General features: G+C 43.7%; 1 protein-coding gene and 1 long non-coding RNA gene across 3 annotated transcripts in view; one reads left to right on the forward strand and one right to left on the reverse strand.

The window, feature by feature from the left end:
• LOC134675956 (uncharacterized) overlaps nt 1-12,124 on the forward strand; it is a 178,759-nt gene that overhangs the window by 134,400 nt on the left and 32,235 nt on the right. Inside the window, exon 1 of one of the 2 annotated variants that reach the window (XR_010099828.1) lies at nt 10,001-10,011. The exons of the other annotated variant lie outside the window; for it this stretch is intronic. This is a non-coding gene — a long non-coding RNA (uncharacterized LOC134675956). Of the gene's footprint in view, nt 1-10,000; nt 10,012-12,124 lie in introns of those variants that run through there. 2 annotated transcript variants of the gene reach the window in all.
• The window catches only part of LOC134675841 (thyroid receptor-interacting protein 11), a 113,217-nt gene that overhangs the window by 40,278 nt on the left and 60,815 nt on the right, over nt 1-12,124 (reverse strand). The window lies entirely within an intron of this gene.

Here is a 12,124-nt window from a genome sequence, read left to right on the forward strand (position 1 = left end):
CACATCGCTTATCAATAATGCATTTCACCCTTTTTGAAAATTTAAAGCGGTAGCGCCTTACAATAAGTAATCTTTTGCTCATACACTACACACTACACGACGTTTCGCTAGTTTAAAATAAATAAATAAACATTATAGGACATTTTTATACGAATTGGCTAAGCCCCACGTTAAGCTCATGAAGGCTTGTGTTGTGGATACTTAGACAACGATATATATAATATATAAATACTTATATTATACACATAGAGAACAACCATGACTCAGGAACAAATATCTGTATAATCACACAAATAAATGCCCTTACCGGGATTCGAACCCGGGACCATCGGCTTCATAGGCAGGCTCACTACCCACTAGGCCAGACTGGTGGGTAGTTTGTGTACAATCAGTAGCAGAAGTTGCTAAGCGGGCGAGGTGTTCAAAATGATCTTGACGCGACTTTATTGTTAAGAGAATAAGAGCGCGTCAAGGTAATTTTGAACACCTCGCCCGCTTAGCAACTTCTGATGCTGACTGTAGGTATGTATGGATTGTATGGAGTTATTACTTCCATGTGCGTATTGTGCATTGTTTTTAATTGGCTGCCGGTTTAATGGCCGTGTATGGAATGGGTCCAATTTCAATAGGAAGTCGCACAGGTCGCAGGGGTCAAGAATGTTTCCGGGGTTTATTACACAATCGTAAAATACGTAGTGCGTCGCGCTCACAGCTCACAGTAACGTGACGCACTAATATAAACTCTAAGAACCCTTCGCGGCGCTTGGACTTTAAAAAAGTAGAGACCATAAACGCATAAATCGAGCGTCATTTCTTAAAAAAAATTAGTCATAAATTAATTACTTATAAGTAGTTCGTTTTTTTTAGCATTAGAAATAAGGTAAACAATCTTGATGTGTCTTTTAATTGAAAAACACATTTTAAGAATAAGAGACGGCAAATATGTAACAATTATGAATCTAATACGATCATATTTTATATTCTTCTGCATGCATAAGTAACAGTTATTGATTTTTAAAAAGCGTTTTTCAATTAAAAGACATGTCAAGATCGCTTATCTTCTTTGAAGTTATTTCTAATGCTAAAAAAACTAACTATAAATAATGAGGCATATTTTAAAAGATTATAATATATGTATATTGTTAAATCACTACACCTATAAAACAAAGTCCCCGCCGCGTCTGTCTGTTTGTGTGTTTATATGTTCGCGATAAACTCAAAAACTAATGAACGGATTTTCATGCGGTTTTCACCTTTTTTTTTTATTATGAATGGGCTTACTCATGGCCACAGACTAGCCGAGGCGTAGACGTGGCCTACGATGGAGCGAGCTCGCCCAGAAGGTGCCTGTTCACTCTTGATTTGAAGGTAGCCGGGTTATAAGAACACGGAAATATAGACGCCGGCATGGAATTCCATTCCTTGGCAGTGCGCATAAGGAAAGTAGAAGCAAAGCGCTTCGTGCGAATTGGTGGAATATCTACCAAGTAAGGATGGAAACCGGCCGTGCGTCTAAAAGTCCGATGGTAGAATGGGGACGGTGGAATAAGCTCGTACCTAACCTAACGATACGAACCTAACGATAGAGTTATTCTTGAGCAAGGTTTAGGTGTATATTTTGTTAAGGTTTTGTGTAATCCGTGCGAAGCCGGGGCGGGTCACTAGTTTATTTAATAAGAACGCAAATCTAAATGTTAATAAAATATTTAAATAAATTCCTTAGTAGACATACTGCCGTATTCGAACTTCAAGATATTCATAAGAGACGACACGTACTAGATCCATTCTAGATACGTTATAGTTTAGATATCAACTAGTTCTCTTTTGCAGCGCAATTCGGGCAACCAATGTCACTTTTACGTTAGATAGAGTAAGATATCTATATTAGATGTGAATTAGATCTCTAAGTCACATCCTGTAGAAATCGTTCAAGAGTATCTCCAGAATCGCGCAAATGTCTAATTTGACAGGTTAGATCTTAAACACATCGTTATCGTATCTTGGTGATGTCTAAAAGATGTCTAAATAATAGATGTCTATTTCATAATTGGTCCCTGAATGCAACTACTTTACTGCAAGACTGCAACTTTAAGAACTTACCTAAAGCAAAATACACACAACAAACAATGCACAAAAACAAATCATCCACCGAAAAGTAACAGGGTCATTCGGAAACCGATAAAAAACCAAAAAAACCGGCCCACCCGCGACTCATTCTCACTTTTGAACGCACCGACTTCTATTCCAAATGCCTATCGAAAGTAGGAGTCGAGAGTTCAAATCACAAAATAAGAGGACTTTTTTATCAAGCATCGAGCAGCTTCGTCTTCGAACGAGCTAAAAGCTTGTCACTGACATATTCGCTAGCGTGTGCGTAATACTTTCTATGCATCTCGCTCGTACTAGCATATTAGTGTGAGCGAGATGTAGGTATAGAAAGTAAGTTACGCAGACTGTCAGGTCAGTTCAGTGACAAGCTCGTGTTAGCCGTACCTATAGACAGTGGGGAGACACTCCTGACTTCGGTCGAACTCGGTTCCGTTCGGCTCAGCATTGCTCCGAGCATATTAGGTTCGGCACCACTTGACTTCCATTTGCGTGCACGACCACAGAGATAATCACTTGAATTTTGACAACCCTAAATAGCCGAAAGGGGAAGTGCCATATATTAGAAAGGGATAGCATGGTTCGACCCTGAACAACTTCGGGTTTGTAGGAAGCGTCCTTTCTGTACGGTAGTACATTATTTTTTCTGTGCTATAGATCTCTTTCTACTGGCACAGAATAAATAATAGTACTAAGTACAGAATACTCACTCTCTAACAAAACGCGTCTGTTACGATCAGAACAGTTATGGCCGCTAGGTGGCGACAGCGCCATGCGCGGCTTATGGCTAGCCACCAAAATTGGTGTGGAACGGATGTACTTTTAGCAAAGCGAGGAAATCGCGGAGTGAGCCACGCCTGGTTACGCAGACGTCGTGTCAGGTCAGTGACAAGCTCGTGGTAGCCGTACCTATAGACACAGAATAAGTAATAGTACTACCGTACAGAAAAGAAACTTCCTACAAAAACGAAGTTTGACAGCGGTCGAATCATGCAGTCCCTTTCTAGTATATCGCACTATCCCTTTCGGCTATTTAGGGTTGTCAAAATTCAAGTGATTATCTTATCTGTGGTCGTGCACGCAAAAGGAAGTCAAGTGGTGCCAACCCTAATAATTGCTCGGAGCAATGCTGAGCCGAGCGGAGCCGAGTTTGGCCGAAGTCAGGAGTTTCGCACCCCTGCTATAGATCTCTTTCTACTGGTTCCATCGAGCGCTGGACTCGCTAGCGTACATGCGCACACGCAGTGCCGACGTAGAGTTATTTGAAAAACAAACATCGGACTTTCGCGAACGATGCCTGTGGCGCGATTTTTGAAATTAAAAAGTTAGTCGAACAAATAATGTTGATTAAGGGCTACTTGCAGCATCCCTCTAGCCCGGGGTTAACCCGTTAATTCAGTGTCAAATTGTACCTACTGGTAACCCCAGGTTTAACCGGTTACCCCGGGTTAGTGGGATGGTGCTAAGCGCCACTTGCACTATTCCACTAACCCGGGGTTAACCGATTTATCCATTAACCCACTGCCGTATTCGGACTTCAAGATATTCACAAGAGACGACACGTACTAGATCCATTCTACATAGATACGTTATAGTTTAGATATCAACTATGTAGTTCTCTTTTGCAGCGCAATTCGGGCAACCAATGTCACTTTTACGTTAGATAGAGTAAGATATCTATTAGATGTGAAGTGGGTCTCTAAGTCATATCCTGTGGAAATCGTTCAAGAGTATCTCCAGAATCGCGCAAATGTCAAATTTGACAGGTTAGATCTTAAACATATCGTTATCGTATCTTGGTGATGTCTATAAGATATCTAATAACTAGGCGTCTATTTCAAAATCCGAATCGGGCCCCCAGTGTTAAATTGTACTGGTAAACATGGTAACTCCAGGTTTAACCGGTTAATCCCGGGTTAGTGGGATGGTGCAAGTGGCGCTAAGGGAGGTAATAACAATTGAATCTTGCAAGTCGATTTCAACCTTTTCCTAATAATCGCTTAAATAATCACCTTGGCAGGCATTTGATACTTATTCTCAATCTGATGGAGTCAGAAGATGGCTTTTGGAACTCTTCGTTGGTTACTAGATTTTTAGGGTTCCGTGCCCAAAGGGTAAAAACGGGACCCTACCACTAAGACTCCTCTGTCAATCTGTCTGTCTGTCACCAGGCTGTATCTCATGAACCGTGATAGCTAGGCAGTTGAAATTTTCACAGATTATGTATTTCCTGCCGCTATAACAACAAATACGGAACCCTCGGTGGGCGAGTCCGACTCGCACTTGTTTTTACTAAACTTCGATTTTAGATTGTACTAATTTCTAAAGTTTAGTCAACCACAAAACTGTGGTATTCATACTAAAGTTAGACCAAGAAGGGTCTGCAGTAGACATGCGCGAAACAGTGCTTCGAAAAGTGATGCTATATCACATCACTTTTCCGAACACGTAATGGTACACTGAGATATCACATCACTCATCACTCGAAACATGCCCCGAACGTGAAACAGCGCTCGGGCGCGCGCGAGACGGCCACATTACAGCTATCTCTTACAGCGCATACAGCACTCTAGTGATTCTAGGGCGTCTCGGATCCGTATCGGCGATCGATCTATTTATTACGCGTTGCGTTTTGTCACCTTTATGTGAAAGATTTTTTGTTAGTTCTTATAAATTATAAAATAATGTAATTATGTAATATGTATGTAAGTTTCGGAGGTAGATAATTGCCTATGGAGCTTCCCGATATGGCGAGTATTCTATAACAATGCGTACATTTTGCTCGCTTTGGTTCTGTCTCCGTAAAGTGGTTCGTTTATAGCCATTTTTTTTAAATAGGTCAATCAAGTTAAAGTCACCAATAGTCCGTAAAAAAGCGATTGCTCACCAGCACTAATACATTATCAGAATATTGCCATAACGAAACTATTATTTACACTTTTCACAATTTAATTTAACTATATTTGTAATTTAGTTCAATTAGTCTTTATAAACAACTTGAATTTCTACAGTCAGTCTCGATATGCACTAATTCACAATTTTTTTTTTTTTTTTATTATGCATGGGTTTACTCATGGCCACAGACTAGCCGAGGCGTAGACGTGGCCTACGATGGAGCGAGCTCGCCCAGAAGGTGCCTGTTCACTCTTGATTTGAAGGTTGCCGGGTTATAAGAGCACGGAAATATAGACGCCGGCAAGGAATTCCATTCCTTGGCAGTGCGCATAAGGAAAGTAGAAGCAAAGCGCTTAGTGCGAATTGGCGGAATATCTACCAAGTAAGGATGGAAACCGGCCGTGCGTCTAAAAGTCCGATGGTAGAATGGGGACGGTGGAATGAGCTCGTGTAGCTCTTGAGCACACTCCCCGAAGTGCAACCTGTAGAATACCGACAGGCTGGCGACTTTCCGCCGATGGGCCAAAGTTTGAAGCTTAGCCGTTAGCTTCTTGTCGCCAATCATCCTCCTGGCTCTGCGCTCCACTGAGTCCAAAGCGGCGAGTTGGTATTTAGCTGAGCCATCCCACAGGTGGCTGCAATACTCCATACACGACCGGACTTGAGCTTTGTAAAGTGTTAGAAGCTGTCCAGGTGTGAAGTATCGCCTCACCTTATTTAGGACGCCCAGCTTTCTGGCCGCAGTTTGTGCTTTAGACTCAATGAAGCTGCCGAAGCCGAGGACTGAACTCAGCTCCATGCCGAGGAGTTCCAGGCTGTCGGTAATAGGTACAGATGCACCCCGGAAAGAAGGAGTCAGGTCGAATGGACTCCGTTTAGCGGAAAATAGACACGCCTGCGTTTTGGAGGCATTGAACGTGACCAGATTGTCATCACCCCACTGGGAAACGAGACTAAGGGTCAAGTTCATTCGCTCAACCATGGCCTCTCTCTGTGAACGTATATCCTCCCTGCTGTCCCTTGCACTAGCCAAATATCTCTCAACAACCGTACTGTCATCTGCATAACCTACAATGCTGGGTTGCAGCATGTCGTTAATGTGGAGCAGGAAAAGGGTTGCGGAGAGAACAGACCCCTGAGGAACACCGGCGTCAATGGCCATGAGGTCCGAAGAGCAGCCATCAATAACTACTCTGATCGACCGTTCACTCAAGAAATCAGATAGCCAGCTACAAAAATCAGCAGGGATGCCGTAAGCAGGAAGCTTGCTAAGGAGACTTGCGTGCCAAACCCTGTCAAAGGCCTTCGAGATGTCCAGTGATACAGCAAGCGCTTCACCGTTCCTCTCGATGGCCTCGCCGCAGCAGTGCGTGACATACGCTAAAAGATCCCCAGTAGACCGACCTCGGCGAAAGCCATATTGACGGTCACTGAGCAGATCATTTGCTTCGAGGTATGCCAGCAGTTTGCCGTTAAGTACCCTTTCCATGACTTTACAGAGCATGGAGGTAATGGCGATTGGTCGGTAATTGCAGGGATCAGCACGACTACCCTTCTTGGGTACTGGCTGCACGTTTGCAAGCTTCCAGGATTTCGGCACCGTTCTTGTTTGGAGAGAGAGGCGGTACAGGCGTGTCAGTACAGGAGACAACTCAGGCGCACACTGCTTTAGTACACGTGCAGGTATACCGTCTGGTCCATTGGCCTTATTCACGTCAAGATTCAGCAGAGCTCGGCGTACCTCTTTTTGATGTATAGCAATTCTCTGCATAGAGGAACTGCAATGAGGTAGCGTAGGTGGAAGTTTTGAGCCTGCATCTAGACGTGAATTGCTCGCAAACAGAGAAGCAAACAAGTTAGCTTTCTCTGTCGCGGAGTGGGCCAGTGTCCCATCAGGTTTCTGCAGAGGTGGCAATGTGGGTCTGCAGAAGTTGGATTCGACCGCTTTCGACAGGGACCAGAACCGCTTGCTACCAGGAGGGTAGGAGGCGAGTTTGGCCCCTATTCGACTGACGTGGTCGAATCGAGCCTTTCGAAGCACCCGTTTGCAGGACTTGGCAGCTGAGTTAAAGGCTTTTTTCTTCGCGCGAACCCTCTGTGCTCCAGCTTTGGTATCGCGGGCTAGTACCCAAGCCTGGTATGCAGACTGCTTAAGAGCCTCGGCTCGAGCACAGTCCGAATTGTACCATGCTCGGGTCTTGTGATCGAGCGATAGGTCGGAGAACGGAATGAAATATTCCATTCCCTGCCGAATCACATCCGCAACAGCCTCAGCAGAACACGAGGGGTCACCCGAAGAAAAACAGACCTGCTGCCAGGGGAAAGACGCAAAGAAATGCCGCATCTCATCCCAGTCCGCTGACTCGTATCGCCATACTCTCCTCGTGCCCCTAGGGCAGAGATCAGGAGGAGAGTGGATCGACACGGATTTCACCAGACAGTGATCGGACGATCCTAGCGGAGCTGAGACCGAAACCGAGTGCCTGTCTGGATCAGTTGTCAGCAGAAGGTCAAGGCAATTGGGTGTATGGTCAGTAACATCCGGTATCCGCGTCGCAACATTTACCAGCTGGGTAAGGTTTAGGGATACAGCAAATTTGCGCGCTTCCCTCCCAGCGTGGCAAGTATTCTTGTACGGGAACAGCCACTCCTCGTGGTGGGCGTTAAAGTCCCCAAGGAATACGAGTTGAGCCGCGGGGTACCGCTGTTGGGCTTTATCTGCCATCTCAGTAAGGTGGTCAAAGAGCCTAGTTGTCTCCTGGTTTCCGCTGTGCGATCGGTAGACACAGGCATACAGAGTTTTCTCTGAGCCCGAGTCGACCATAATCCACAAAGTGGAAAACCCGGCAGCCTCAAAGCAACGGAGACGCTTGCAGCAAATGTCGTCGCGGACGTACACACAGACCCCAGCACGTGCTCTGAACTTATGTTCCAGTGAGTAGCCTGGGTAGTTGAGGTACGACGCGTCCGCTGGGGTTTTGATTTGCGTCTCCGTCAAAAAGAATAGGTGCGGTTTTTCGGTTTCAAGATGGTGGTGGACCGGATCGATATTTGAGTGCAACCCCCTGATGTTGGTGAGGTGCACTTTCAATGGGAGGAAGTGCAGCCGGTGTTTAACCCTATTCTTTTTTCTTTTTGTTTTCATATTTGTGGAGTGTGGGATGGGTGAAAAAATGCCTGTCGAGGTGTTGCGTTTACCGATTGGATCACTTGAGCTAATCCGGACAATGAGGAGCTCACTTGGAGACTGCGGGGACGCCCGAGCCCCCCTGAAATAACCCACCGGGTCCTCCCGTCCAGTCGCCAACTGGCACGGTGGAGCTATTCCAGGATTTTTCGCTAGGTGGCGGGGCAGCCTCTCGCACGTGGCTGTCGTACAATTGGGCCCCCAACTTCCTGCGGTCGGCCACCGGCAAGACCGTGCCTCGGATCCCGCTACCCTCCAGCGAGAGCTGCTCGGCCCGACGTCACTCAAGGATCCAAAAACCGGCATTATGCAACACAACTGACAGCAAATCATCCCCCAAAGGCACTGGTACTCCCGCTCATAGACGAAACGCAGCAAGGCTGCTTGGCGCCTGACTCCGGCGGGAGGGTGGTAGCAAACCAGGCGGCCCCTACGGGACCTACCACCGCTGGTTTGGACGTAGTTTAAGGACATACCCGGGTCCCAAAATTAAAGGAAATTAAATTAAAGGATAAACAAGTATTAACTCGTACTTAGTTTGCCGCGAACCGCGAAAGTCAAGCAAACTATCAAACATTTCACAACAATAATAATAAACGGTTTTCGTCAAATTCAAAATCGCAAATAAATTACTCCATTTGGCCGCGTCCTTCTTGTATTATAAGAAAACATTTTAAGCTCTACGCGGACGCATTAGAGTTTTAAATCTATTGCAGAAAATCATATTCGTAAAACTATTAGTGAGTGACAACTTAAACCGCGGCGATCGGCCGTGCGGACCTATCCGAATGGTTCCGAAGATAGCCGAAAACATCGCAGAGCGAGAGCGAGCGAGCACTGAGTGCGAGTGCGAGCGAGATAACAAAGCAATGATGGCATGGCATGGCGAACAAACATGACACTATCACAAGTGACATTACACATTACGCGCTCCGTGCGTAGACTTGAACTGACCGTTCATATCGGCGAGTCAATGTATTTGGAATTGAATCCATTTTGCGCGCTTCGGCCGGTCGTTGGCGCTCGCGCGCTCGGTGCAGCTCGCGTGATGCGTGATGTTTGAAGTACTGGTTGATTTCGCGGAGAGATACGTAATGCCATATTACGTGTTCGAGAGATATCTCATTTGTGATATTACGAGCATTACTTACACATGTCTAGTCTGCAGAGATTGTGATAGCCCACGCAGTGCAAGTGTTATTTTAAACGCCAAACTTCTATGAAATTATGACGTATAAATAACACTTGCACTGCGTGGGCCATCAAAATCGCTACAGACTTTTCTCGGTCTAACTCTAACATCTTTAACATCTAAACTTATTATCGGTATCGCGTTGGGTCGTCCCATTCGTTTTTCGTCAAGTTCTTAAATTAGTCCTATTCTGCTTTCGTCCCTCATTCTACATTCGTCACAATCATCGGTAGCTTCCAAAGTAGAATGAGTGACGAAAGCAGAATAGGACTAATTTAAGAACTTGACGAAAAACGAATGGGACGACCCGAGACGATACCTTATTATCTGAGGCAATTTTACATAGACTATAGGCAAATTAAAGCTGGCGCCTAATGTAAACTTATGTATTAAGGACATCTGGCATTTAACCTAAGCCTTGCAGTTTTAAAGTATAAAAATCACCGGTAATCTTGACATTTTCTCATTTTCCGAGCATTGGAAAGGGAAATCCTTGGCAGTTGCGTTTGCTCATTATAACGGCGCCTAATGTCGTCTGTTGCCTTATTACGGTATCGATGAATTTATGTTTAATGTTATACCTTTATAAGTCAGAGAGAATAAACTCTTTTCTGCTCTTCGTGCGGAAAGCGTCAACTTTCGACACGCTTCGCGAAACGAAGTTGTCGCTTGCCGGCTCCGTTGAACAGAAAAATAGTATAGGGACCGTGCGCGTTGGAGGGTCTGCCATCTTGTGGCCTGAATCGGAAACATCTGTGCACATGTACATTGCCAAAGCAAGTGCTACCGTCTACCATTCTCGTCGGTACGTTTCCTTGTGCATAGTAGGTTCTGCCATCTTGTGGGCTACATGCATCGGAAGCATAAAATACACTTTTACGCCTCGCGCCAAAAATCTGACGGCTCCTATATGCTGCCCCCTATAGTCAATGCACGGGGCCTATAGTATACACACCCCGCGGCGAGTAAATAAGAAAGTCTCAGATCCCATTTAATTGTCATTTAGACATTTATTTACTTTTCTCAAACATGCAATGAAATATTGATGTTATGTTCCTTATAATAGGCTGCGAAGTATAACGTTTCAGGTGCGGCTAGGACAAAAGGTCGTTAATGGAATTTCATACACATCTTGCAGGCCTAGGCCGGCAAAGTCCTCTTTTTTAATTTTCATTTCACAGATATTTGTGACACAGCATCGTGGCATTCATCCATAAAAAAAACTAGAGGCAGTATTTGCTTTATGGTTCGTAATGACACTCTGCCACTACGAACTGCGAAAAAAACTAAAAACAATGTTTGCTATAATTTGCAGTTTTATTTGTATAAAATCAACAGGAACTTAATAAATAATACATTCTATAATTTTATAATTTTAAATTATAAATTGAACTACACAAATAAAAACATTTAAAATATTTCATCTAAACGTTAGCGGTAAAAAGGTCTACTCAAACACGCGTAGTTATATTTTTAAATTGTTATGGAGGTAAAGTTGAAAAATATTCATTCTGTTTTATTGGATTTATGGTGCGTTGTTGATTTTTTGACTTTAATATGAGTTTATTTTGAGTTCCGACAAAATAATGAAATTAATATTAATTGTAATCGTAGGTGTTGGAATTGGCAGCATAAGCAGTATTGATTTTAAATAACTTGCTGCCTCTGCCGCCAAGTCAAAGACGAAGTATGTATATGGTTGCTTATAGCAATTTTATTATTTGAGAAACTAAGAAAAATGGCTTACAGTTTATTAGAAACAGTTTTTGGCATATTTTAAATGAATGTAACTACAAATTCGTCAACACTGTGGAAATTATACTTATTTACTCCATGCATAAAGCAACGATGTATGTGAAACATGATATCAACATGAAAGACTATGTAAACTTATGTGACGAAAACGACAGTCAGACGGATACAAGGCGAAAAAATCAAAGATACATGAAAACATACGGGTAGTAAAAATACACGACTCGTGTAAAACATACGCGTGATAATGATATAGGTACGTGTTGGTTATATTTTGGATGTAGTTTACTTATAGTTTTTCCTATAAATAAAACTTGGGTTTCGTGGATTTATTATTTTATTTATTTCATTGCATGTTTGAGAAAAGCACTATACATACCTCGGCGGGAAATGGGGTTGCCCGCGTTCAGACCTATCCGGCCTCGCTTCGCTCGGCCGTCTATATGTCTTCGGCCGGCAACCCCTTTCGTCCCGGCCTCTGTAGTAATGTACTATTACTGCCCTAGGTATGTAATTACTTAATCTACAGATTAATTAATCTACTTATCCTACGATGATTCTGAATTTTTGAAATAAAATGCTACCTATCCTACCCTATCAGGATGGCGTCTCTACCTGTATGAAGTTGCGGATCCACGCTAAACGTCACAAAAATGACAACCAAGTGCGAAACCGACCTACCGCAAGGTGCTGTCATGGTCATAAATATATACACACATTTACATTTTACACCAATGGCGAAGGGTTAAAAAGTATACAAGACTACAGCCTAAGTCGAGTCATTAACTATCACAGTGAAATGAAATGAAAATCTTTATTTCCAGACAACTATTGGCCCATAGATAAATATCTTAATATCTCCTATCTATATCTTAATATATCCTTTCCTCATGGACAATGGTCTTAATAAGCGCCATATACCCTAAAGGCGCTTAACTCCTCGGGGAGGATAGGAACCTCTCTCTGCACAAAAGTCAAAACTCGGCACTGCA

Source organism: Cydia fagiglandana, chromosome 23 (assembly GCF_963556715.1).
Source record: "Cydia fagiglandana chromosome 23, ilCydFagi1.1, whole genome shotgun sequence".
NCBI classification, from domain to species: Eukaryota; Metazoa; Arthropoda; class Insecta; order Lepidoptera; family Tortricidae; genus Cydia; species Cydia fagiglandana.